This window comes from Symphalangus syndactylus, chromosome 13 (assembly GCF_028878055.3).
Source record: "Symphalangus syndactylus isolate Jambi chromosome 13, NHGRI_mSymSyn1-v2.1_pri, whole genome shotgun sequence".
Classification (NCBI taxonomy): Eukaryota; Metazoa; Chordata; class Mammalia; order Primates; family Hylobatidae; genus Symphalangus; species Symphalangus syndactylus.
The window spans coordinates 87,059,468-87,084,777 of NC_072435.2; the positions used below are offsets into that span (position 1 = coordinate 87,059,468).

Here is a 25,310-nt window from a genome sequence, read left to right on the forward strand (position 1 = left end):
CCATTCCCATAACTTAGCTGTCTACAGTCTGTCAACTGCATTTGGGCAGAATTTAGAATTTGAATGAACATAATTGCAAATAGCTTGTCATGACCCATAAAAGGTTTTCTGAGATGGGAAAGCTCTCTTTTTACCATCCCGATGACAGCAGAAACCGGAATTATCTAGAAGGTAAACAAAAATTTAGCTCAACGATCTCCATCTCCACAACTACTGTATATTGATTTTCTGTCAGGAAGATGTACAACTCTTGGAGCGTGCTCCCTATATTCTTATTTATTTTTGTATTTATTTACTCATTAATTTATTTTGTGGTGGGGTAGCCATGGCTACCAAGTTGCATAAGTTTCTTAAGCATTAGAATATATATCAAAGCCTTAAAATGTGTACCTAATACAGGAGAAGATACTCCTTTAGAAATGAAAAATTAAAAGCATTATTTCTGGGAGTAGATGGAGCTAGATAGTTCCTGCCTGCTGTTAACATTGTACACGGCTAAATATTCATATCAACAAATCAATTGAAATACGAGAGTTTAGAATTAGTAAGGACTCCATGGTGGGTAAGCCATATTACAGGCACAGTCCAGTGGAAATATACCAAAAAATTATATACTGTCACCGATGTGGTTTGGCTCTGTGTCCCCACCCAAACTTCATCTCGAATCGTAATTCTCACCTGTCAAGGGAGGGACCTGTAATCCCCACGCGTCAAGGGAGAAAGGTGATTGGATCATGGGGGCAGTTTCCGCCATGCTGCTCTCGTGATAGTGAGTTCTCACGAGATCTGATGGTTTTATAAGTGTTTGGAAGTTCTTCCTTCGTTCCTCTCTCTTCTGTTGCCTTGTGAAGAAGGTGCCTGCTTCCCCTTCCACCATGATTGTAAGTTTCCTGAGTCCTTCCCAGCCATGCTGAACTATAACTCAATTAAAGCTTTTTCCTTTATAAATTACCCAGCCCCAGGGAAGTTCTTTATAGCAGTGTGAAAATGGACTAATACACCCACCTAAATTCCATTTGTTATCTCCTCATACCATTTTTTTCTTCAAGTTCACGAGACAGATAGAGACAGAGAGAGGTGGTCACAGCTCCAAGTTCCTAGGGACAATAGCAAGGCAATAATGTATTAAATTTTAAAAGACAATAGTAAAACAGTCATTTAATTCAGGAGCTCTAAGCATTGGAGACTTACAGTGCCTATTTATATAGTAAAGGCTTTACCTGTGGAGTTGACACAGATTTTCTAAATTTATTTAACTATTTTGCATCATTAACTTCCCATTAATACATGAAAAGTAGGCCTGAGTAGCTCTCCAGCCTCATTTCTCACCACTCTGCACCTTATAAGATAGGTCACAGAAACACTTCTCCCAATCTGTATAGTTTTTGCACGTTCCGCTTTTATGATCTGGACTTTGTGTTGTTTTGCTTTGCTCTTTTCCCTTACATTTCTGTTGCAGTTTTGATGGACTGAACCTTCCTTATCTGTAGTCCAGGCCACAGCTTAGCTGTCACTTTGCCTGGGAAGATTCCCCTAACATTCCAATTATACACACCTGCGCCTGGTTTGCCACTGACTTCTGCTCTTCTGTCCTAGCTAAACTCACTCTTCATTATAGTTATGTGCTTAATAATCTTGCTTTCCTATTGAATGATAGGCTCCATAAACTGCACGCTCTGGTGTCTTATTCCCTATTTTAGCTCCAGTGTCTTGTGTGGTTGTTGGCATATCATAAGAGATATTTATTGAATTGAAATGAATGTCCAGAACCAATGGTTTGAAGAAATGTTCTTGGGGCTTTTGGACTAAGAGCCACAAATTCTCAGGAAATTATTGTGCTTTGGACCTGAGTGAGTTACGATAGATCAAATAAATTCTTTTATTTATTTTATTTTATTTCACCTTATTTTATTTTTATCTGTACCTATCTTGAGGTCACCGTGTAGTTAATCTGCCAAAACTAGATGTTTTAGACTTTGGCAATTGCAATGCCTTGTTTGACTTTGTGTAATTCCATAACATGTTCATCTCTCCCTAAAAATACCACACAATGTTTATTTCATATTTACATTTAAATATAAATTTGCATGGATATGTTTATGTATTTGAGAACTTCTCTACCTTCAAACTACTTAGAGGCCCACTGGAATGTTTCCAAGTGACCAGTAGACTTAAGGCCAATTCCTAATTCTTACTCTGGTTCTAACATCCAGAGAAAGTAAATTTTGTTACAAGCTATGTGACTCTCTAAAGACATAAAAAAAGGCTTTCCAGATCATAACTTTTCTCACAAGAGGCAGGAAGCATCATTCACATGTAGCATAATCAAATTAACCGATGATTCTTAAATATGTTAATAACACTGCTATAGAATAAGGTCGTGACTGATGTCCTGACTAGTCTTTATTTTTAGAATAGTTTTGTAACTAACGTTCTCAAGCAGTCTATTCATGGTGCTTTGGTTTCTCTGGACCATGTTTAATACTGACCCATCTCAGATGAACTTACTTATTCACTCGATTAATATATTTGAACTATGGCTGATCATGGTGCCAGGTGCTGCACCTGTTAAGCAAAGGCTGCTCATCTCTTAAAAGTACAGCTATAGAGGCTGGGCGCGGTGGCTTATGCCTGTAATCCCAGCACTTTGGGAGGCCAAGTAGGGTGGATCACGAGGTTAGGAGATCGAGACCATCCCGGCTAACACGGTGAAAACCTGTCTCTACTAAAAATACAAAAAATTAGCCGGGTGTGGTGGTGCATGCCTGTAGTCCCAGCTACTCGGGAGGCTGCAGCAGGAGAATCACTTGAACCCTGGAGGCAGAGGTTGCAGTGAGCCAAGATAATGCCACTGCACTCCAGTCTGGGTGACAGAGTGAGGGTCCATCTTAAAAAAAAAAAAAAGCACAGCTATAGAGATTGCAAAAGAGAAAAGTTATAGCTATAAGTGAAATTGGCATGAGTGAAAAGAGAGTTGACACAACTAGAATTCTTAGATTGCAATTATAAAACAACAATGTGTCTTTTAGCAAGGAGCAAAGCAGTGCCAAGTATTTGGAAGTCAGTAGAAACCTTTTATCTTTGGAATAGACTCCTTAGTGCTTTCCAGTGGTAATATCTACATGTTTGTCTTACATAATAAGAGGTATTTTCTAGACTATTTTTATAGGGTTTAGAGAAAGAGATGATGTTGCCTGCGAACTATCTGGAGCCCCAATCTCACAATTGAATGTGAAAATTAAATTGACTTAAAAGCAAAATAAGCAAACAACAAGAGCATCAAATTTAGAACAGAACAGAATTTAGAACAACTAGATAGTATAATTCAGAAAAATGTGGGTAAAATAAATTAAAAATAAAATAAATTGTTCAGAGTGGCTATATATGAGTGGTGAAATTATCAGTCATTTCTTCTTACTGCTTTTATAAATTTTCAAAATTTTGTACAGTGGTCAGGATATACATTTTAAATAAAGTTTACCTCTTTCAGCTATAAGATTGAAATATGCATTAATTTTATAATTGTAAAAATATATATAATACTTTGTTTTTAAATATATAAGTGTATATATAATATATATTTCAAATATATATAAATATATATATAATTTCAAATATATATATATAATTTCAAATATATATACATATATATTTCAATTTGCTTACCTGTCTCCACCAGCCCTGTCCCTAAACACACACACACACACACACACACGCACGCACGCATGCACGCACGCAGACACTGTCTGGGCCCTGTTAAATCCTAAAAACCTCTCTCTTTCAATTATCTCCTCCAGCCTCTCCACAGTCTTGCCCATAAAACTACCTTTCTCATCTTTCAAACCACCCTCTCAGCACATGTAAACACACCCAGAAACGTATAATTTTCACCCATAATAATAAGTCACACTGCTGTTGTTGCTGGTATACATGTGCATGTACGTCATAATCTCACTATGGAAAAACCCATTCATTTAATATAATAATAGGAAATGGCCCTGTGTATTTCCCATATTCATATTTTATTTATTATTGTAATTAACTTGATGGATATCAGAAATATGAAGTGCCATTTGCATTTTCTCTGGATAGGTTTCTGTTTTTTCCTGTTACCTCGTAGCTACCCATTAATACATTTTACTAAAAATAAGAGGACAACTGGATGAAAGACAGAATCTCTGTACCATCTATGCAAATCTTCTGTACATCTAAAATTATTCCCCAAAAATATTGTAACAAAATAAGAGAAGAGAGAAAAGGAAAAGCAGAGGCAGAATATGAAGAGGAAAAAAAGCAAGAGAGAAGATGAAGAAAAAGCAAAGGTGTGGTTTTTATGGACCAAGAGACAGCGGAACTTCATTCACTAATGGTATAATCATTATGTCTACATTTGTGTATTTGATGGTCTGTAGCAATCAGTTTTAGTATTGAAGTATAGTGTTAATTAGGGCATACGCACCTCCAAGTCAATTAAATTTGGTTTATTAATGCATAATTCAATATTGTTATGTATAGCAGAACACATGAAAGGGTTTTAAAATTCTATTTTCTGATGTGGCCTGAATTATTTCAAGGAAACACCCTCTGTCAAGTGAGTGAAAATGAATAATTATGGGAGTCCTAAAAGCCCACAGTTGGGCGGACTAGACGGCTGCTATTATTAAGCACCTCAGATTGAAAGTATGGATTCTATCATTACAAGAGCAAAGACAGTGCTGTGATAATTGTGAAAACACTGTGGCTTCCATTTTTGCTCATGTTTTTGGTAGAATATTTAAAGTCACAGAAGGTGAAGATAGAGAGCTCAATTTCTGTATCCTGTTACTTATTTAGATGAATGAGGTTTTCTGCCAATTGTAGTCACAACAGAGCTTGCAATCCCTGCGACATTATGATAAGAAAGTGCCGATTTGAGCAAGAAATTAAATGATAATAAACATAGTGTAGACTCAGTGGGGGTGATATTGTTTAATGTCAGTAGTGATTGAAACTACCTTCTAGATGACTGAAGCTTTGTTGGCCTCGTCTGTTTATATCAATTTCTTCTTTTCAAAGGCCATTATCCTAAATTGCATGTTATATAACTTGTGCTGCCTCCCTCCAGCCCACAGCACCACTTCTAAAGCAACTTGATGATGCATATTGTAGAAAAAAAAAATCTTTCCTGGGCTCAGCATCCAAGGAGATTACAATCTTGAGACTGTAATGGGAATGGATTAAACTTTGCACAATTTCCTTTTGTCACGTGAATTGAATCCCGTTGTGCTATTTTCTATACTCCTTTCCATCTTTGTCATGAAAATGATCTATGAAAGTGTTAGCACTGCTTAAGCAACCCTGGCCTGGTTTTAGCCCAGTCAGAATCTTACAGTTTGATTGGCTCTGATTTTTCCCTCCCTGAGAAAACAAAGCCAGAAGACTGGGACAAACCCACCTAACAAATGACAGAACATGAAAAAGGTCATTGTCCTCTGGTTCAGGCAGGCTTAATAAGGACATTTAATGATCTTCATGTTGATCTCATGCAAAAAAAAAAAAAAAAAAAAATTGAAGGGGCAGGGGAAATGTTCCAACATAAATCCAATCTTGTGACAGCAATTGCACACCTCTGCAAGAGGGAAAATGAAACAGTACAAAGGTCCTTCATTCTCAATGCAGCTACAGGTTTTCAGATTCCAATCACAGACCCTTTCTCAGATGTCAGACTTCTCATGTTTTCATTACCTCCTAGGTTAAGATGGAGTCATTCAAATCTTGGTGGTGTTCACAGACTTTAATGTTGCCTTGAATTGATCAATACCAACAGAGAAAACACAAACATGCCTATTAAGAAAAAAAATAAGAGAATCACTTCCTCAGAACTTGATTTTGTTTTGATCTCCCGAGTGTCTTTGATGTTGGGCAGAGCTGCTGCATGCAATGCAGTCTTGGGTACTTTGGATGCCTGCAAATTAAACTCATTTGGTTGGAATTTAAAAGTAAAATATTTTTGCTACTTATTTTTGTATTGATTTCAAGTAATTCCACAACCATCAATAAATAAATAATTTCCCCAAAGAAAATCCATAGAATTTGATACATTAAGCTATGCAGAGATTTTTTTTAAACCTACATGCTTTAATTTAGCTGAAACCTGAAGTTGTTAATCTTTTATTATGTAACCCTAAGTGGCTTGTTGTATCTCATTTCTATATTGCTTTCGAATAACTCACTTGTAAGCATATGTATTTCAAGTGGTTACATAGAGCATAGAATTAGGATCAGGAAATCAAGGCTATAAGCAATTAAATTTTGGGTTGGTGAGCTATTTTCACCACATTGTATCAGAGATCGGCATGTTCTATAGGAACAGATTTTGGTCTGTGCTTCTATCTGAGGACCAATTCAGAAATCGTGCATGAGACTTTCGTCCTATCACAGGTCAGTAGATGGACTACTGAATGTTTCTGAAAAAAGATTTACCAACAGGAAGATGAGCATCAGATCTATGTGACTTGGTTTTACACTTACACGCTTGGGTCAACTCAAAATCCTAAATAGGTTACACGATCGTATGATACCCCAACCAGAGTGGTCACGAGTTGGCCTAAAGGATATTTTACTTAGACCTTAACCGGCCTGAATTCCCCCAGGATTTTCCCTAGAAATAAAAATTGATGGGATTGAAGAGCCAACTAACAACATTCCTAATGTTTCCTGAGTTTTTGTCCAGTGTTAGACACTATCTTAGCACTTTACATGGGGACCCTCTTACTGCCCTATTTTATTATAAAGGAGATAGTATTATTGTACCATGTTATAGAAAACTGAGGCTTGAAGAAGATACATATTTTACCCATGTTGGCATAGCTAGAAAGTAGAGAGTCTAGGTCCAGAACTGATGCTTAACCACTAGCGTTACTTCCTCTCTATACTACTTCTGCTCTTGTATTGGGCTATCTTATTAACTGACTAATATAAGTAGTTGTCCAGAGCCTTCTAAAACTTTAGTTGATTTTGAATAAGCTTTTACTTACAAAGCTATGTTGTTGAGAGGGTATCGAGGCAGCATGATTCAGGGGAGTTGCTATATCTCTACTGATTGTTGGGTCATTTTTATTTACTCCAGGCCCAGAATATCCCATGTGCTGCCACAAAAAAGAGAAACAGCTTTAAAAATAGCTAGAAATATTGATATAGAAATAAATACAGACAGGAGATCACCTGTCTCAGCTAGAAGATGGATTTTTTTTTGCAATCATAACTAAATCAGAGTCTGAAAACAATTTTAATGTAAATGTACATCTCTCAACTTTATAATGCATAGCAACTGCTTGGACCCCTGGAACAAGTCTTCTCTGACTAATAGTCTGACTCTGTAATCCACTGGGATTCTTTTTCTTGGTGTGTATCCTGCCCTGATACATCAGGGTTATCTGGAAATAAAACTAGATCAATACACAGAAACTCTGGGTGAAAACCAGTGTTTCCATTTAGTAGTTCTTGCCCTTTAAAAATTTCTATAACATGTAATGACACATCAATACTTCAATCATTTCACCAAATCTTGCAATAGATATTTGCGTTTCCTAAAAAGCAGTACTTAAATTACGTTATTCCTGAGCCTGAAACCATTCCCAGTTTCTCAAATAAAAAATAACAAATGAACAACTCTTTAAAAATAATTGTGTCTGAATTTTGGAGAGCTTGGAATTGTTGATACATTTTAAAAGGTGGTGATACCATTCTAGTAATCAATATTCATAATAAATATTGATGAAAAATTGTTTTATTATAACCTAAACTGTTATCATATGGAATTATGGTTCAATTTTTTTAGAATTGGCAAAAGTAATGGTTAGCAACAAGAGTAGTACTGGTCACTTAGGGAAGATTTATAATTCCATGCAAGAAAGTTTTCGGTTTTATCAATGATGATGCTAATACCCTTAGTGAGTAGGCACTATGAATGCTCAGTGTTCTGCAAATGCACAAGTTGTCCCATACAATTTTTAAATATTTTCCCAGACATTTAAGTGCAGTCATTAGGTAGAATCTTATCTTCTACTCTAGTTGTACAAATTGTTTTAATAAAATTACTTTCCTTTTTATTTCTTAAAATTATTAAAGCAATTACATTGATTTTTAAAAATTACATTGTTGGTAGTTTTGTCATTGATTAATTTTATTTCAGAAAGTAAAGAGTATATTAGAAAATTTTTTTATAAAAAGAAGGGTTTTTAAATCTGATAGCCCCTGAGATTTACAGGTTGTGAAATGAAGAAGGCATGTAGGGTAAAATTAATATAAGACAGAATCTTGAAAACTCCTAAACTAGAATGTGTCTCAAAAAGTGTTATTATGGCAACCTCTGAGGCATAAAAGTTGCCAGTGTTATGTTTAGTGCCTAGGTTTGGCTTAATAGCTTAACCTCAACTCTCTTACTGAGCCAGGGAGGTGAATGTTGATTTCAGTGATATTTTCAATAGCTTCTAAGAGTATAGTTTAGAATTGCTCAAGGAAAATTTTTTCATTGATATCTGTGCCAGGTTTTTGTTGTTTGGTAGTGGTGGTAGTTTCATGTCCTCTTTAGTCTCTCTTAAAAATTAGTCATGACATTTCCAAATGTAACCCTAAAGTTAAAGCAACATCTAAGAAAATCAGTCTGGAAATCCTTGCTTTAACAGCTATAACTTCGAAGTATTTACATCCCTTTGTATTTTAGTCCAACTGGGCTGTATGAGTGAAGTCTTGCCCAAAAATATGACCTTTGAATAAGCTTCAGATACTCAGTGGGCCAGTTGGAACAAATGTTCATGCACATCAAAGAACTCTCTTTTAAGAGAATGATCAGGATGAAGGCACATGTAACCATCCCTAGTGGGATTCTGTCCATCTTCTTAATAATTCAATCACAGGCATAATTATAAAGCTTAAAATGTATTCACCTTTGTGCCTTTTTAACTTATTAAACAAACATTGACATGTAGCTATATACTACAGAATTATCTTCAAAGAACATCTTTCTATCAGTTCTATTTTCTCTGAAGCCAAAGGATGATTAATGCAGATAAGATGTAACTCAAGAGAAATCTCATTAATTAAAATCCTAAATTGAACAGCATAATAAGATTGTTTCTAAATAGTAGCCTAATAGTAATCTTTCTACAGACAGAAATATGCATAAACATGAAATGTTCAATAACTTGTTTGAATGAATGAGTGAAGTAACTAACACTATCTCTAGAGTTTTGCAAATACTAACTAAAACTTCATTTTGGAGATATGAATTAAACTAAAAACATTAAGAAGATTCTAAGTATGCTTTTTTTTAGAAAGATCATAGTTAATATTATAATATTAATGTAAATAAATAATTGTAAAATTTAAGTGTATTTGGTGTTTTCTTTGTGTGCCAGGCACTATTATTCAGATTCTATATATATAATTCACTTTACTCTCACAGATACTCTATGAAGTGAGTGTGCCATTTTACTGACTAAGGATATGTTAAGTGATTTGCTTAAGGTCACATATGAATTTGGAATGTGTTAAAATAGAAACTCTATTGATTGTGCTAAAGAGTGAGATCAGATGGATTGGTGAAAATGTAAAACTACAGATGTGGAATAGTTGATATTCTTGAAGTAACTACAAGCTAACTTAAGCAAAAAGCTGTGAAGTGTCCAGACTATCTTATGAACCCCAAGAGCAGGACAATGGACAGACTTATGGAAGAACCAGAATCAAGAAGAGAGTTCTCAGGCACCCCCCAGGATTTGTTCTGTTTTTGGTTTCCGTCTCTCTCTGCTTGCCTGTGGCACTCCTCTTTCTCTTTCTGCTCCCTTGTTCATGTGACCACCCATGGCTTTCAACTCAATTTGTTATAATTCCAATCTCAAGATGCAGTTAACATACTCTCAGTTCAAATTTTAAGTTCCTGGAGAAGATTCTTTAATTGTCCAGATTGCATCAATTGACCAGGTCTGTTACATTCAACTGCCTGCAACTGGGAGAGATTCTCTTGTCTTCTGTCTTCAGCCACTTGCTGGGTGGCAGTAAGCCATGCAGAGCCAACATGGCTGCTGGGAGCCACTCCTGTGACCATTGGTGCAATGGTTTCCAGAATTTCTGACAGACACTTTACTAGGCATCTCCCTCAAGAATGGTACACATAAGAGGTTTAGTATTCAAGAGAGAGACTTCCTAGCACAAAGATAAATTCACCACTGGTCTACAGTGTGTGGAATCATTTTAGTGAATCTGGGGCAGATTGTCAGATTTTCTGGTCAGAAACTACATTTGATAAGCTTATTAATGTATAGTATTTCAGATTGTAGGGAGTTAACATTAGACTAACTCACAGGAGGCAGCTAGAGAAAACAACACCACCACCAACAACTAAAATATTTTCCTCACTTTAATACAGTAAAAAATTAGCCTCAATCAAGATTCCTGATGACTGTAGACATAAGACCTCTCAGGAGGCCAAGTTACACATCATATGCTTGATAAAAGCAGGCACAATCACATCAGATAATCATTGCCAGGTGAATTAGTATTCTTTTCCTAAGCAAAAAAAAAAAAAAAAAAAAAAAAATATATATATATATATATATATATATACACATATATATCTCTAGCTGGGCGTGGTGGCTCACGCCTGTAATCCCAGCACTTTGGGAGGCCGAGGCGGGCAGATCACGAGGTCAGGAGATCGAGACCATCCTGGCTAACATGGTGAAACCCCGTATCCACTAAAAATAGAAAAAATTAGCTGGGTGTGGTGGCAGGCGCCTGTGGTCCCAGCTACGGGGGAGGCTGAGGCAGGAGAATGGCGTGAACCTGGGAGGTGGAGCTTGCAGTGAGCCGAGATTGCGCCACTGCACTCCAGCCTGGGCGACACAGCGAGACTCTGTCTCAAAATAAATAAATAAATAAATAAAGCAAGCAAGCAGATCTCTACAACCAGGGAGCAGTTGTCACTAAGTAATGTAGGATAAACACTGAAAATTATTCTTCTCCCTCTTGTATGTAGTTGGCCTTTTCTGAGTAACAACTGCTTCAGTTACATTCCAGGCCTGAGGATGCCATTGTGATTCTATTGGAGTCTTTCCTAGGCTTCCTCAAAAAAAATTCATAATATTGATATAAATAATTTTTCAGAGGGATCCTTTCATCCTCCTTATTTTGATTTTTTATCAGTTCGATCATCAGAAAATGACCTTGTATGTTTGTATGAGTGTGTGTGTGAGTGCGAAATACGAACTACAGCTTGATTACTAACAAGAACATTCTGTAAACAAAGACCTAAAGAAATAAGAGATGGAGGCAAGAGTCAGAACTGGATGGGACCAGAATTAAAGAAAGAAGAAGTATAGTGGTAATAAATAAAGACAGCCCAAGACGTCTGCCACAAATACTACTGGTATCAGAGTTGTCAGCTAATGTGCAAACTAGTATGTCTGGAGGTGTCAGGCTGGATGAAAATAGAAGATCAAAATGTACCTATGTGAATACAGCATAATGTGAGATTGCCAAGAACCAATCCATTGGAATTATGAGGAAGCAATCATACGCTATCTACCAAAATAGTTGAATTTGGTTGTACAACAGGTATACTTCACAGATCTAAGGAACACTTCACATGTTAGTTAAAATAAATTTCTATATTTCTTATAAATTTATGGCAGATAATAAGGACATATCTTAAGGAAAAGGTGCCTTTTTCAAATTCACATAAAGTTGCTCTACCAGCTAAAGTAATACCAATTATCATTTTTGCATAGTTGGAATGCAAATGAGATTAAAGGCTACAAAGGAAACAGTTACCTTAATATCTGGTCAATGTTAACAACTGTATTTTTCAAGGATAGACAATATATCAGTATATTAAGTACTGGGCAGGAAATCAGGCATTTAATTTTTGTCCAAAATCAATTCAGACCACCAAGTTATTTGTTATCCACCTAGCTGTGGTAACAGCAATTGGTACTTTTAGGATTTCAGTTAGATGGATTCTGAGGCTACAATTTGATTCACAATAGCTAAAATTTCTATGTTCATGATAAAAAATATTTCCATCTTAGAACTTTACTTAAAAATTTAAAGAAACCCTCTATATTTCTCTCTCTCTTTCTCTCTCTCTCTGTCTGTCTTCTTGAGGTAAGTTGGACATCCTGTGAGTTTTTAGGAATTCTTTGAATTTTCTTAAAGTATGTGATTTTTGTGGTAGAGATTAAGGAGAGGAAGAGAGATCATAAGAGAACAACTTTAGCAACTGGGCTTGAGATGCTCGTGAAAGGAGGCAGAGGATGTCTCTATTAACAGTGCTTCAGTGACATATCACTGCTATTGTGAGGTTGAAGAACCAATGGTTTATTTTATACTTTCAAAGCCAAACTAAAGGTGAATGGAAACTCCTTCTGTCCTGGGCATATTCCCATTGGAGATAAGCAGCAGGTGTGAGAGCATGGGGCTACTGCTGTTGGCTGTTGATTACTCTCTGTGTAATTGGAAAAGCTCTCTATTCCCATAGCTTTATGTAATATATCAACAGTAATAGATTCGTAATCATTATTACGTCTACTGGAGGTTTGGCCACTGTGACAGATGTCTTCTCAATTTCATGTTGTATGCTCTCAGTGTTCTCCCCTTTTCTATGGAAAATATTTTACATAAAAGTTCAGCCTTAATGAATCTGCTAGGAGATTTTCATATGATGGTGACACTAGTTATCAATCTCAAACTTCAAATGAATAGTTAATCATAATGAGCTGATGCACAAGCACCAACTCAGCTTATTTTATTTCCACTAGATTTTATAGCAAAGACTACTAGATGATGCAGAGTTAAACTTTGGGTTATGCCTTTGTTTTTAATATTTGAGATGATCAATTTTGGGCCTATGTATTTAAAGGCATTATCTTGTGTTAGAGTCTTGGAGATTTTATCTTAAATTTTATTGTGTGTCTCAGATTTTTGTCTTAGAGATATTCTATCACAGGATGGAAAACGTAGAGTAGTTCTCTAATATCTTCACCATGTCCAGCAGTCATCCCAAGACAGAAAAGGTTGTCTGTACTACCTGTGTACCATTGGCAATTTTTGTAAGGGAAATTGACATCTGTTGTAAGGGAAATTCCAAATATACTCAACACACTTCATATTTTAAACTCTTATCCAGTGGACTTTCAGTGAATATATAAAAAAAGGAACAACTATATTTCTCTGTGTTTATTTAGTTTCTTAAGAAACTCTCGAGTTTAAGACACACATATATTTACTATAAATATCCATAAAACTAATTAGGCTTGAAGAAATATCTTCAGGTTTCTGATATTAGTCTTATAATTGTCATTCTTTTAGCTCTGAATAAAAATTATTATTTTTAAGTATCTGCCACCTGGTTTGTTTCATCTAATTGCTGCCTCTGTTCTCATTTTCATTGTATTTTTTAAATAGAATTAACTCTTGAGCAAGGCAGGGGTTAGGGGCACTGATCCCCTGCGCAGTCAAGAATCTGCATAAAGCTTTTGACTCCTCAGAAATGTAACTACGAATAGCGTATTGTTGACCAGAAGCCTTACCAATAGCATAAACAGTTAACACATATTTTGTATGTTATATGTATAATATACTGGATTTTTACAAGAAAGTAAACTAGAGAAAAAAATGTTCTTAGGAAAGTCATAAGGAAGAGAAAATGTATTTACTCTTCATTAGGTGGAAATGGATCATTATAAAAGTTTTCATCTTTGCCTTCACCACGCTAATGGGCTAAGGAGGAGCAGGAAGAGGAGTGGTTGGTATTGCTGTCTCAGGAGTGACAGAGGCAGAAGAAAATCTGCATATAGTGGACCCATGCAGTTTACATCAGTGTTAAGGGTCAACTGCATATTATGCTAATTGCTTCTTTTAAATAGTTTTGAGAATCTTAGAAACGGGCTTGGATAATCATAATGAGTATATACCCTACAGAGAGAGAGAAAGAGAGAGACATAAAGAAAGACCTCAACAGAAAGCAGGTCCTTTGCGAAGTTTTTTTTTTGTCTTTGTAGTTTACCATCACATCACCCAGAAAGCAGGTTAAAAGCTTTAAAAAAAAATCTCTTTCACTTGAGTTTGAATGCTTTTTAAAGCGCTTACAACATTGCCCCCCAATTTGCATGTTTTCTTATTGCTCTGACAGTCAGTGGGAGGTGAACTGGAAAGAACTGTAAAAAAATATATACACTTTTTATGGAAGAGTCTGAGATTTCCATAAGCATTTCAATTTTCTAACAACTGAGATCAATTTCTTATAATGACATTGAATAAAAACCTGTTAATACATCACTTATAGGTTCTAAGCTGCCTATTCTATGAAGCATTTCTTACATTGATTTTCGTTTCTTCTTTACCCCATTAGGAAGTATATTTAGTTGTATTAAAACTAATTTATTGAATGACACTAAAAATATGCCTAAATATAAAGATTACTTTTGTTTATGTATCAAAGGTCATGGTCTAATGGGAGAACCAGAAGCACCTTTCTGTTAAAAGACTGGGTATACTCAGAAGATACCAAGGCCAGAGAAAATCATTTTCCATCAGTAGGTCAAAGGTAGCTTGCATAGCGGTTAAAACTATGGGCTTTGGCAATAAGACTCCCTGGTTGCAAATAGTAGTGTTCATTGAAGTCCCATATGACCTTGGGCAGTTTACTTACTCTTTCCACAACTTGGTTTTCCTATATGTAAGGTGGGTATAATAATAATACCTGCCGTTAGGGTGAGGGTTTAAATGCAAACTTCTTAAACAGTAAGCTAAGCACTGAGGAGTGTTAGCTATGAGTTACTATATACTGTAAGTATAGACAGCATTTAGAAAAGTTAGACTTAATCCATTAGGAACTTGGATTAACTCCATTTTCTCTGGGGTAAAAGGAAGGGAGTTATTTCCATTTGAAAGAATGTTCCAACAATAAACCTGTGCTAAAAAAATAGAACAAAGAACTCTATCACCAAAAGGCTACAGTGAAGTCTAAGTGGATAATCAGGGAACTTTTCTAACTGGGAGATTTGATTATTTTTCCCAAGTTTTGAGATTATTGAAGGGGGAAGTAAGAAGACTGCTAAGATAAACTGACAAATAGGGAAAATAACTTGACAACAAATTCTCAAAGAAGAGTAAGAACGACTGTTTTTAAATTTCTTCCTCCAATGGGAATTTTAGGATTGGTTCTGTCACAGTAGATCTGGAAATTTATTTAGTAAGATCTTGAGTTCCACCATATTTGTTAAAATCTAGCCACTATGCTCCCAGTGACTGGAGGTGTTCAAATTCTGTCTGTTATCTGAAAGAAAACGGTCTTGATCGTAGCTTAACATGACCAGGCAGGTGACTTCTCAGGCCACAGAGAGTCAATTTTTAGTTGGATACCTAGAGTCCTGATTTCACAATCACCTTCTCCTTTTCCCTTTTCTACCTTTTCTTCAGGGTCCAGAGTCCATTCTGCTTTAACATTTTGTGATCAAAGTTCCATCCCAAAAAGAATACATTAGACCTTTCCACTCTTCATAAAAGACCAGCTACAAAATAAACAAATGTCTTATTGCTAATATTGAGTGCCTCTTCTGGCAAATTCCTGATGCTTGAGTATGATAAAAATAAAAGACATTCTCCATTATAACAGTGAGGATTGAAAGGAGCAAAGGCAAGAGAGAATCATATCCTGCCACAATTTAATAAATAAGTAGAAGAAGAAGTTCTCTAAAGTCATGTTCAACCCTGATATTTCCACAATTCTATAATTCCTCCCACTATACAGAAAACAAATAGTCTTGTTTATGCTAAAGCCAGGACCTTCTGTTGAACCAGATGGTTTGCCTGGAAATAGTTGATAAATTTTAAAAAATCAATGTTTCAGTCAAATTGAAAAAGACTTTCAGGTGATCTATGAGTCTCAATAATAAAGAAATAGTGGTAAAGAGAAAAGAAGAGAGAAAAAGGAGAATTAAAGAAAAGGAAATGAATACTAAAATAAACACTGCCTATTCAAAGTACAGAGAACTAACCTTGCTATATTTTAAGGTAATCTTTTTGTTTCACATAATTTAGGTATACTATTTGACACTATATTTTCTCTAAATTGTATTGCAGTGATTTTTCTAAAGGAAACAAAATCTTTATTTTTTCCATCTTAGATTGAATAACACAGTGTGGTGGCTCAAAACATGAAACCTAATCTCACATGACCTCCAAGGTTTTTTTGATCTCTTCTCCTCAAGATGCTAGGAGTTTATGAAATGCTAAACACGCAACCCAAATCTGCCATGACCAAGTCGATTTCAGATTTCCATTGTTACCAAGCTTGTGGACTAGGTGGATATGGGCTTCGATGAGTGGTTTATAATTTATCTGGTTGTCTTTCTGTGCTTAATCTGTCTGTGGGAGTGACAGCTTGACATAATCACTAGCTTCAAATAAGTAATTCCATTCACTATCAGTTTTTAATTTTATTTCCTCATTCCTTTATTGATGCAGTAAAATGCTAGTTAATCTGCAGAGCCCAGGCAAACCCAGTGTTGTCAGTATTAATTTCACACTACTGCATCTTCATGTTTGGTCCTATATCGTAATTAAATGAAATCATTATAAAGTTGAAATTAAGCTGCAAGTATAATCCTTGGTTTTAGTTTGCATGAGGCCAATAGATGATTCATAGCAGTCTTCATTAATTTCTTCACAAAGCCAAGGTCTTTCTCTTTAGTAAAATATGTAGCACAATATCTAGTCACATGCATTTCTTTGTTTCATATTTATGTCTCTTTTATTTCATAATGTGCAACATCCCCTAAAAAATACCTATCTTCTAGGCAGGTGGGAATGATTCTTTTAACTTGATGAGGAAGACTTCCATTTGCTAAGAGCAGTGGTTCTCTGAACGTAGTCCCAAGAGGAGCAGCATCAAAATCACATGAGGTTTTGGAAAATGCAGATTCTACCAAATCAGAAACTCTGGGGGTGGAGTCCAGCAATCTGTGTTTTAAAAAGCTTTCTGGCCAGGTGTGGTGGCTCACTCCTGTAATCCCAGCATTTTGGGAGGTGGAGGTGGGTGGATCACAAGGTCAGGAGACCCAGACCATCCTGGCTAACACAGTGAAACCCTGTCTCTACTAAAAACACACAAAAAAATCACTGAGTGTGGTGGCACACGCCTGTAGTCCCAGCCACTCGGGAGGCTGAGGCAGGAGAATCGCTTGAACCTGGGACGCAGAGGTTGCAGTGAGCCAAATTGCGCCACTGCATTACAGCCTGGGTGACAGAGCGAGAATCCATCTCAAAAAAACCCCCAAAAAACAAAAACAAAAAAGGAACAAGCTTTCTAAGTGTCTCTGATACATGCTTAAGTGTTAAGAATGACTCTGTTGGAGTGTTTAAAGCATTTCACATGTTAAGCCTACTTCCACCCTCAGGACTGCCTACAGAGTGGCATCATTAACCCCATTTCCTACATGAAGAAACGGGGGCTCCGAAAAGTTCAGGGACTTGCTTAATTTCACAAAAATGGCAAATTATAGAGGCAGGAATCAAACCTGGAATTCTCTACAGTGTTCCCTCTACCACATTAATATATTTCAAAAATATTTCAAAGAAAATGTATTGTAGATACCTAGTATATACATTATTAAAAATCAGGTATTTCTTTTGTTGAGATGAAGTTAAATGAGTGAACAAATCCACATCCATTTGCTCTACCCTCCATCCCCTATATATACACACATTCTCATCTACTCCTGTGGTGGACTCAACCATTTGTTAGTAAATTTTTCAAACTATAATAGGCAGGCTCTACTTCAGATGCTGTCCACAGTGGTAAATGCCTTGAATGTCATGCTAAGGAATGTAAGTTTTACTTGTAGTTGAATGATTCCACCTTTCTGGGACATGGATCCTTTCTTATGCAGGGAAGACTGGAATTTTATAAAAGGCCCACCAATCCAAAAAGGGAAGCAAGCAGTGATTTTAGACAGAATGACTAATATCTCATTCAAATACATACTACAGCTCTTCAAGTGTCTGGTGATTAATAACATATATAATTACCTAAGAGTGCACTAAAAAAAATTTTATGTCATCACGGATTTTTTCAAGAAACAAGTACTAAAAGTTCAACTACTAGCATGTAGTCACTTGCAGAATTTTCTCATGTTGAAAGGGAAATTGAGACTCAAAATTTGACAATTCCTGTCATTTAAATCTCTCTTCTTGGTTTTCTATAATCTATTCACCACCATCTCCTGCTGCCATCCAAATTCAGAACTTAATTTGCCTTGACTATCAAAATAAATTGAGTGACCAAATAATTTATGGGACATTTTTGGGAGTGAAAGAGGGCATTAATAATTACAATGGAGAGTTGCCGTAAGCCAAAGGAACTCTCAGCAAAGGGCGGGGGGATATGGTGATTCCAGTAAGAACCACTGACTTCTCTCCCTCTGGCCTCTCTCTGTTCTTATCTAGAACACATAGAGTTTGTTTGGTTCATACATAACCCCAGTCATATTATTCCTCGGTTCAAAGCTCTCCTCATTCCCTGACACAGTAAAATTTAGGTGTTTTACTCAGCCATTTAAAATCCTGCAAGATTTCAACAATATTATTTTAATCATTTTTTTTTCCAGTCAGGACCAGCTATGTAATTTTCCAGGCCCAGTGCAAAATGAAAATGCAGGGCTTCTTGCCAAAAAATTATTTAGAATTTTAATATAGTGGCAACAGAAAAATAAACCAAGCACAAAACTCCGTACAGCAGCATAGGCCATGCTTCCATGAAACCTGGCCTGGCATCCAATCAAACCAGACCATCCACTGGCCCCTTTCATGTCTAGGCTTTCCCACCTTGGCCCAGGGCCTCCTAGATGCCTTTTCTCTAATAGCTTTCCTTTGAAACTCAACTTGTATGGTTTAAGGTCCTGCTTAGAAGCTATTTCGTCCTCCATAAACTCTGTCTTGATTCTGCCAGCTCAAAATAATCATTTCTTCTTCCTTTGAAACCCTCAGTTCTATTTTGTTTGCATATTTCTCTTAGGTCATGTTACATTTTTGACTATATTACCTTAATCATTATCACCATCTATTTTCCAGTTCCATTTAGTTATATAAAGACAAAAAGAATTTCAAGAAAGTTTGCTGAAAGCATTGGGAAATTTTTTAAACGCACTTCCTTTCTAAATGTGTAGAATATTATTTGTTGATATTTTTAATCCCAATTTTACCTTAACATTTTTCAACAGTGCATAAGTATATTGGTTTATCCCCATTCGGGGGAAATTCTTCCATTTATACTTCAATAGATACATATGCTACCTAAAATTTTCTTTGTTCTTGTTTCTTATGGAGAAGGGAAATGCTATTCACTAAGCACATATCAAACAAGTAATGGAGTAGGAATGTTTATAAAATTTATCGAATTTTCTGTTTGCAAAATTTATGTGTTAATATGTCCATATTATAAATGATAAAACTAAGACTCAAGGGGTAAAGCTACCTGCTCAAAATCACTTTGCTGGTGACAGAGTCAGGATTCAGAACAATATCTGCTTGTCTCCTGCACCTTCCACCATACAACACTGCATTTCTAAGAGCAGTTTGTCAAATTATAGGTGGTGACAATCCATTCATTTGATTTTCAGTTTATGAATAGATGACAACAAACTGTTAGGGCAATTAAGTTAAGCGAATAGGAGACCACTGGCCCAAGGCTGACTCTGTATTTTGAGTGCGTATGTAACAAACCACAACCTAACTTAGGAGTATATTTTTGTAACAAACAGCTGAGGCCGGGCGCGGTGGCTCACGCTTGTAATCCCAGCACTTTGGGAGGCCAAGGCAGGCAGATCACGAGGTCAGGAGATCGAGACCACGGTGAAACCCCGTCTCTACTAAAAATACAAAAAAATTAGCCAGGCGTGGTGGTGGGCGCCTGTAGTCCCAGCTACTTGGGAGGCTGAGGCAGGAGAATGGCGTGAACCCGGGAGGCGGAGGTTGCAGTGAGCCGAGATTGCGCCACTGCACTCCAGCCTGGGCGACAGAGCGAGACTCCGTCTCAAAAAAAAAAAAAAAAAAAAAACAGCTGAGTTTCAGCCAATCATAAACAGCTAAGCTTCAGCCAATCACAGACAGCCAACCAAGCACACCATGCCCAAATAAGGTAAACACCTGCCTGTGGGCAATCAGATGATTTCTCTCCTTCACTTCCATGTTGGGCCAATAAAAGCTCACTGTTCATGCTGCTGGGCAAAACTCTCTGAGCCTCTTCTGGTTCTGAATGCTACTTGATTCATAATTTGTTCTTTGCTCAAATAAACTCTGTTATATTTGTCTGAGGCTTTTCTTTTAACAGTGCCAAAGACTGGGCATTTTCACAGGGACGTCTATCTGGCTGCATCTTTTCCTTACATTTTGGGTAAAGAAACAAGGTGTCCTCAGGATATGATCAGTACTGAGACCACTCTAGAAGATTGAGTGACCTGGCAGGGGTTTTCAGGATACCCACAAAATTCTGACCTCCTCTCCCTTCTGAATATAAGTGGATGAATTAAAACTTTATGCTGATCCCAGTAATGCTGTGTAGCCTCTAAATATTTGTTGGCTAAAAGTGAATGAATGGGGATATTATAAAAACTCCTGAATTTCCACAGCTGACTCTAATGAGAAACACACCTCTGCTAACAACTCCACATGGAAATAAACATTCAGATTCCACAGAGCTCCTCCACCACCCATGGCCAGCCTCCTTAGGCAAGGAAAGTTTCTCGGCAGAACTCCCAAATCAAATCCTGATTACAATATATCCTTAGTTGTTGGGTCCTAGGTGATGTGAAAGATCTTGCCTCTAGATCAGAATTCATAATCCTGATTTTCCTAATAACTGCTCAGCCCCAAGAATTGCCCTCAGAATCAATACATTATCATTTGCATTTCACAATTAAGAAATAGCTGAAGCTCAGGAGACAGGCAGAGAAAAATTTTTCAATAGTTGTAAGAGGTTCACTTTAGGGTAATTACTCTGAGGGTCTGAGGTCCCGGAGAAATGAGAACTGGTCAAAACAATCAGAGGAAAAGTTATGCTATACTGACTAATTAGAAACCTCTGTTTCTAAAATGAGGTGGTCCTTGTGAGTTAAACAGTGCCCCTGGGGTGAATGGGGCTTTTAACTCATACTTCAGAGACCTGCCACTTTTTCTCTTTAGGTCCCAGGTTATCACAGAGCTTATCACTTATTTCTAAGGCAAATCACAAAGGCTCAGAAAAGTCAGTGAGAGACCATTTACTCTCTAATTCTAACACTGATCCATTCTTTAAGATTCAGCTCCGAAGTCAAATTTCTCTGAAGTGTTCTCAGTTCACAAAGAAGACATTGTAAAATGTCATAGGAGAAAAAGTTATGAATTTGGGAAATAGTTCAGATGTGGATCTGCTTGCTGCTGACCTCAGGTGCATTACTTAACTTCTCTTTGCCTCATATTTCTTCTATGATGATTCTTAGCCAATCACACTTGTATGTGGTGGGTGTCTGGTTAATGAAAGCTGGCTTTCTTCTCCTTATTGTGTCCCCTTCATAACCAGTACCAACACTATAACACATCTCAGACTTTGCCTTAGAGTAGGGTTTGACATACATGACTTGTCTCCTCCTCTATGGTGTAAACTACTTTTCAAGAAGGGCATATGTATATCCTTGTGGGCCCAGTGTACCTTTCACAGCATATGTTCAGTGCATGCTCACAGCTAGGAATTAAATTAATTTTTATTTATAGAAAAAGAGTGAATTTTGCTTCAAAGGCAAAGTAAATGATAATTAATGTAGACATTTCTCCAAACAAGACACACAAATGGCCAATAGGTATATGCAAATATGCTCAACATCACTTATCATCAGGGAAATACTAATCAAAACCACAATGAGATATTATTTTACACCTGTTAGGATGCCCATAATTAAACAAACAAAAAACGAGAAAATAACAGTGTTGGTGAAGATATTGGAAAGTTGGAACTTTTGTGCACTGTTGGTGGTAATGTAAAGTGGTGTAACTTCTATATAAAATAGTATGGAGTTTCCAGGAAAAATTAAAAATAGAACTACCATATGATCCAGCAATCCCACTTCTGGATATGTATCCAATTGAATTGAAAACAAAATCTCAACAAGGTATTTGCACCCACATCTTTATTTCAGCATTATTCACAATAGCTAAGAGTTGTAAACAACCTAATGTCTATCAATTGATGAATGAATAAAGAAAATGTGGTGTACACACATGGAATATTACTCAGCCTTAAAAAAGATGGATATTCTGCAATATGTGATAACATGGATGAAACCTGGGAGCAGTATGTTAAGTGAAATTAAGCCAGGCACGGAAGGACAAATAGTACTGCATGATTCCATTTCTATGAAGTATCTAAAGTAGTCAACCTCATAGAAGCAAAAAGGAGATTGATGGTGTTGGAGGCTAGGAGAGGAAATGGAGACTTGCTGTTCAATGAATATAGAGTTTCAAGCATGCAAGAGGAAAGAGTTCCAGAGATCTGCTGTACAATATAGTGCATACAGTTAACAACACTGTGCTGTACATGAGAAAATGTCTTAAGAGGGTAGAGTTCATGTTATATGTTTTTACTACCATGAAAATAATAATCATTAATAATCTTTTTCTAATCCTGATTCCTTGTAAATCTTCTTACATTGATTACTTTCTTAAAAAACAATCTTGGAGAGGGGCCAAGACAGCCGATTAGAAGCAGCTATGGTCTGCTGCACTCAAGGAGCGGAACAAAAGAGACTAGTGAATACAGCACCTTCAACTGAAATATCCAGGTAGTCACACTGGAACTGATCAGGGAAACAACTCAAACCACGGAAAATTAAGAAAAGCAGGGCGGGGCTATGGTCCACCCTGGAGCAACATGGAGCCAAGGGAACCTCCACACCCAGCCAAGGAAAGTGGTGAGCAATTGGGCGACCCCGGGAAACCACACTTCTTTCACAGATTTTTTGCAATCCACGGATCAGGAGATCCCCTTGTGAGCCCACACCACCAGGGCATTGGGTGGGACACACAGAGCTGTGTGGAGTTTCAGCAGAGCAGCGGCTCAGGCACACACAGAGACCCAGGAGCTTTACATACTCCATCCCCTAGATGTGCAACAAACGTGTCTGCAACTCGACAAGGCGAGAGGTCTGCACATACCCCTAGGAAGTGGGCAGAATCCAGAGAGCTGATCAGCCTTGTTCCGTAGGCTCCACTTCCAGGGCACCTCACAAGATGAGACCCACTGGCTTGGAATTCCAGCCAGCCACTGGCAATAGGGTGGAGCCTGCCTGAGACTGAATGGAACCCCCAGGAGAATGGGTAGGCACCATCTCTGCTGTTTGATTGCCTCAGCCGCTCCAGCCTGCAGGCTTTGGAGTGTCCAAATGGTCCAAATGAGGAAGGGTCCCCCAGCAGCTCAACACAGTGGCTTAGCCAGATCATGGCCAGACTGCTTCTCTAAGTGGGACCCCAGATCCATTCCTTCTCACTGAGTGGTTCCTCCCAGCCAGGCCCACTGGCAGGTACTATTATGGACAGAGCTTTGATCTCTCCCTGGAACAAAGCACTGGGGGGTGGGGAGGCCGCCACCTGGGTTGGTTGGATGACTCAGTCATTCCACCCTGCTGGCTTTGGAAAGTCCAAGCTGACAGGCACAGAGGCCATTCCCTACCACAATATAGTTTTTGTCAAGGCATGGCCAGACTGCTTCTTTAAGAAATCTCTGCTTCTCTTCAGAGGGTGGATCCTCCCAGCCAGGGGCTCCAGTCACCCTTGCCACTGTTATTTGAGGGGACAGAGCTCCAATTTCTCCCTGGGATGGAGTGCCTCAGGGGTGGTGTAGGTGGCCACCTTGGCTGTTCTGGCTCCTCAGCTGGTCCAGCCTAGGGGCCTTGGAGAGCCCAGACCAATGAGGGGCTGAAGGGGTCCCCAGCACAGCACAGCTGCTCTACCAAAAAGCAGCCAGGCTGCTTCTTTAGGTAGGAGCCTGATCACATTCCTCCTGACTGAATGAGACCTCCCAAATGGAGTCTCCAACCACTTCTTAAAGGTGCATTCCAGCTAGCAATAGGTCAGTATCCCCTGGGACGGAACTTCCAGAAGAAAAGGCAGGCTGCTGTCCCTGCTGTTTTACAGCCTTCATTGGTGATACCTACAGGTATGGGAAGAACTGAGGTGGCTAAGGTCTGGAGCAGACCCCCAGGAAACCACAGCAGCTGCATGGAAGAGTGGCCACATTGTTAAAACAAAACAAACAGAAAACAACAACAACACAGAAAAACCACAAAAACCTCATCCAAAGGTCAGCAACCTCAAAGATTGAAGGTAGATAAGCCCACAATGATGAGAAAGAATCAATGCAAAAACAGTGACAATTCAAACAGCCAGAGTTCCCCTTTTCCGCCAAATGACTGCAACACCTCTCCAGCAAGGGCTCAGAATTGGGCTGAGGTTGAAATGGCTGAAATGACAGACATAGAATTCAGAAGGTGGGTAATAACAAACCTCGCTGAGCTAAAGGAGCATGTTATAACCTAATGCACAGAAGCTAAGAATCATGATAAAACAATACAGAAGGTGACAGCCAAAATAGCCAGTTTAGAGAGAGACATAACCAACCTGTGCAAGAGCTGAAAAACACACTACAAGAACTTCACAATGCATTCACAAGGATTAATAGCAAAATAGACCAAGGAGAGGAACAAATATCAGAGCTGGAAGACTGGCTTTCCGAATTATGACAGGCAGACAAGAATAGAGAAAGAAGAATGAAAAGGAATGAAGAAAACCTCCAAGAAATATGAGATTATATAAAGAGACCAAATCTGTGATTGGGGTACCTGAAAGTGGAGGGGGAAGAATGGAAACAAGTTGGAAAACATACTTCAGAATATCATCCAGAAGAACTTCCCCAACTTAGCAAGATAGGCTAACATTCAAATTCAGGAAATGCAGAGAACCCCAGTAAGATACTCCACAAGAAGATCATCCCCAAGACACATAATCTTCAGATTCTCCAAGGTCAAAAATGAAAAAAAAAATCTTAAGGGCAGTCAGAGAGAAAGGCCAAGTCAGCTACAAAGGGAAGCCCATCAGGCTAACAGCAGGCCTCTCAGAGGAAACCCTACAAGTCAGAAGAGATTGGGGGCCAATATTCAATATTTTTAGAGAAAATAATTTTCAACCCAGAATTTCATATCTGGCCAAACTAAGCCTCATAAATGAAGGAGAAATAAGATTCTTTT

At 37.7% G+C, this 25,310-nt stretch overlaps 2 long non-coding RNA genes across 3 annotated transcripts in view; both read right to left on the reverse strand.

The window, feature by feature from the left end:
• LOC134732036 (uncharacterized) overlaps positions 1-1,099 on the reverse strand; it is a 38,154-nt gene extending 37,055 nt beyond the window's left edge. The window contains exon 1 of the long non-coding RNA XR_010114900.1: positions 1,006-1,099. This is a non-coding gene — a long non-coding RNA (uncharacterized lncRNA). The remainder of the gene's footprint in view (positions 1-1,005) is intronic.
• Positions 1,100-5,485: 4,386 nt separating this feature from the next.
• Positions 5,486-25,310, reverse strand: part of LOC129460301 (uncharacterized) — a 51,574-nt gene continuing 31,749 nt past the window's right edge. For both annotated transcript variants that reach the window (XR_010114898.1, XR_010114897.1), the window contains 2 exons: positions 7,017-7,127; positions 5,486-5,823 (listed from right to left, as the gene is read on the reverse strand). This is a non-coding gene — a long non-coding RNA (uncharacterized lncRNA). The remainder of the gene's footprint in view (positions 5,824-7,016; positions 7,128-25,310) is intronic.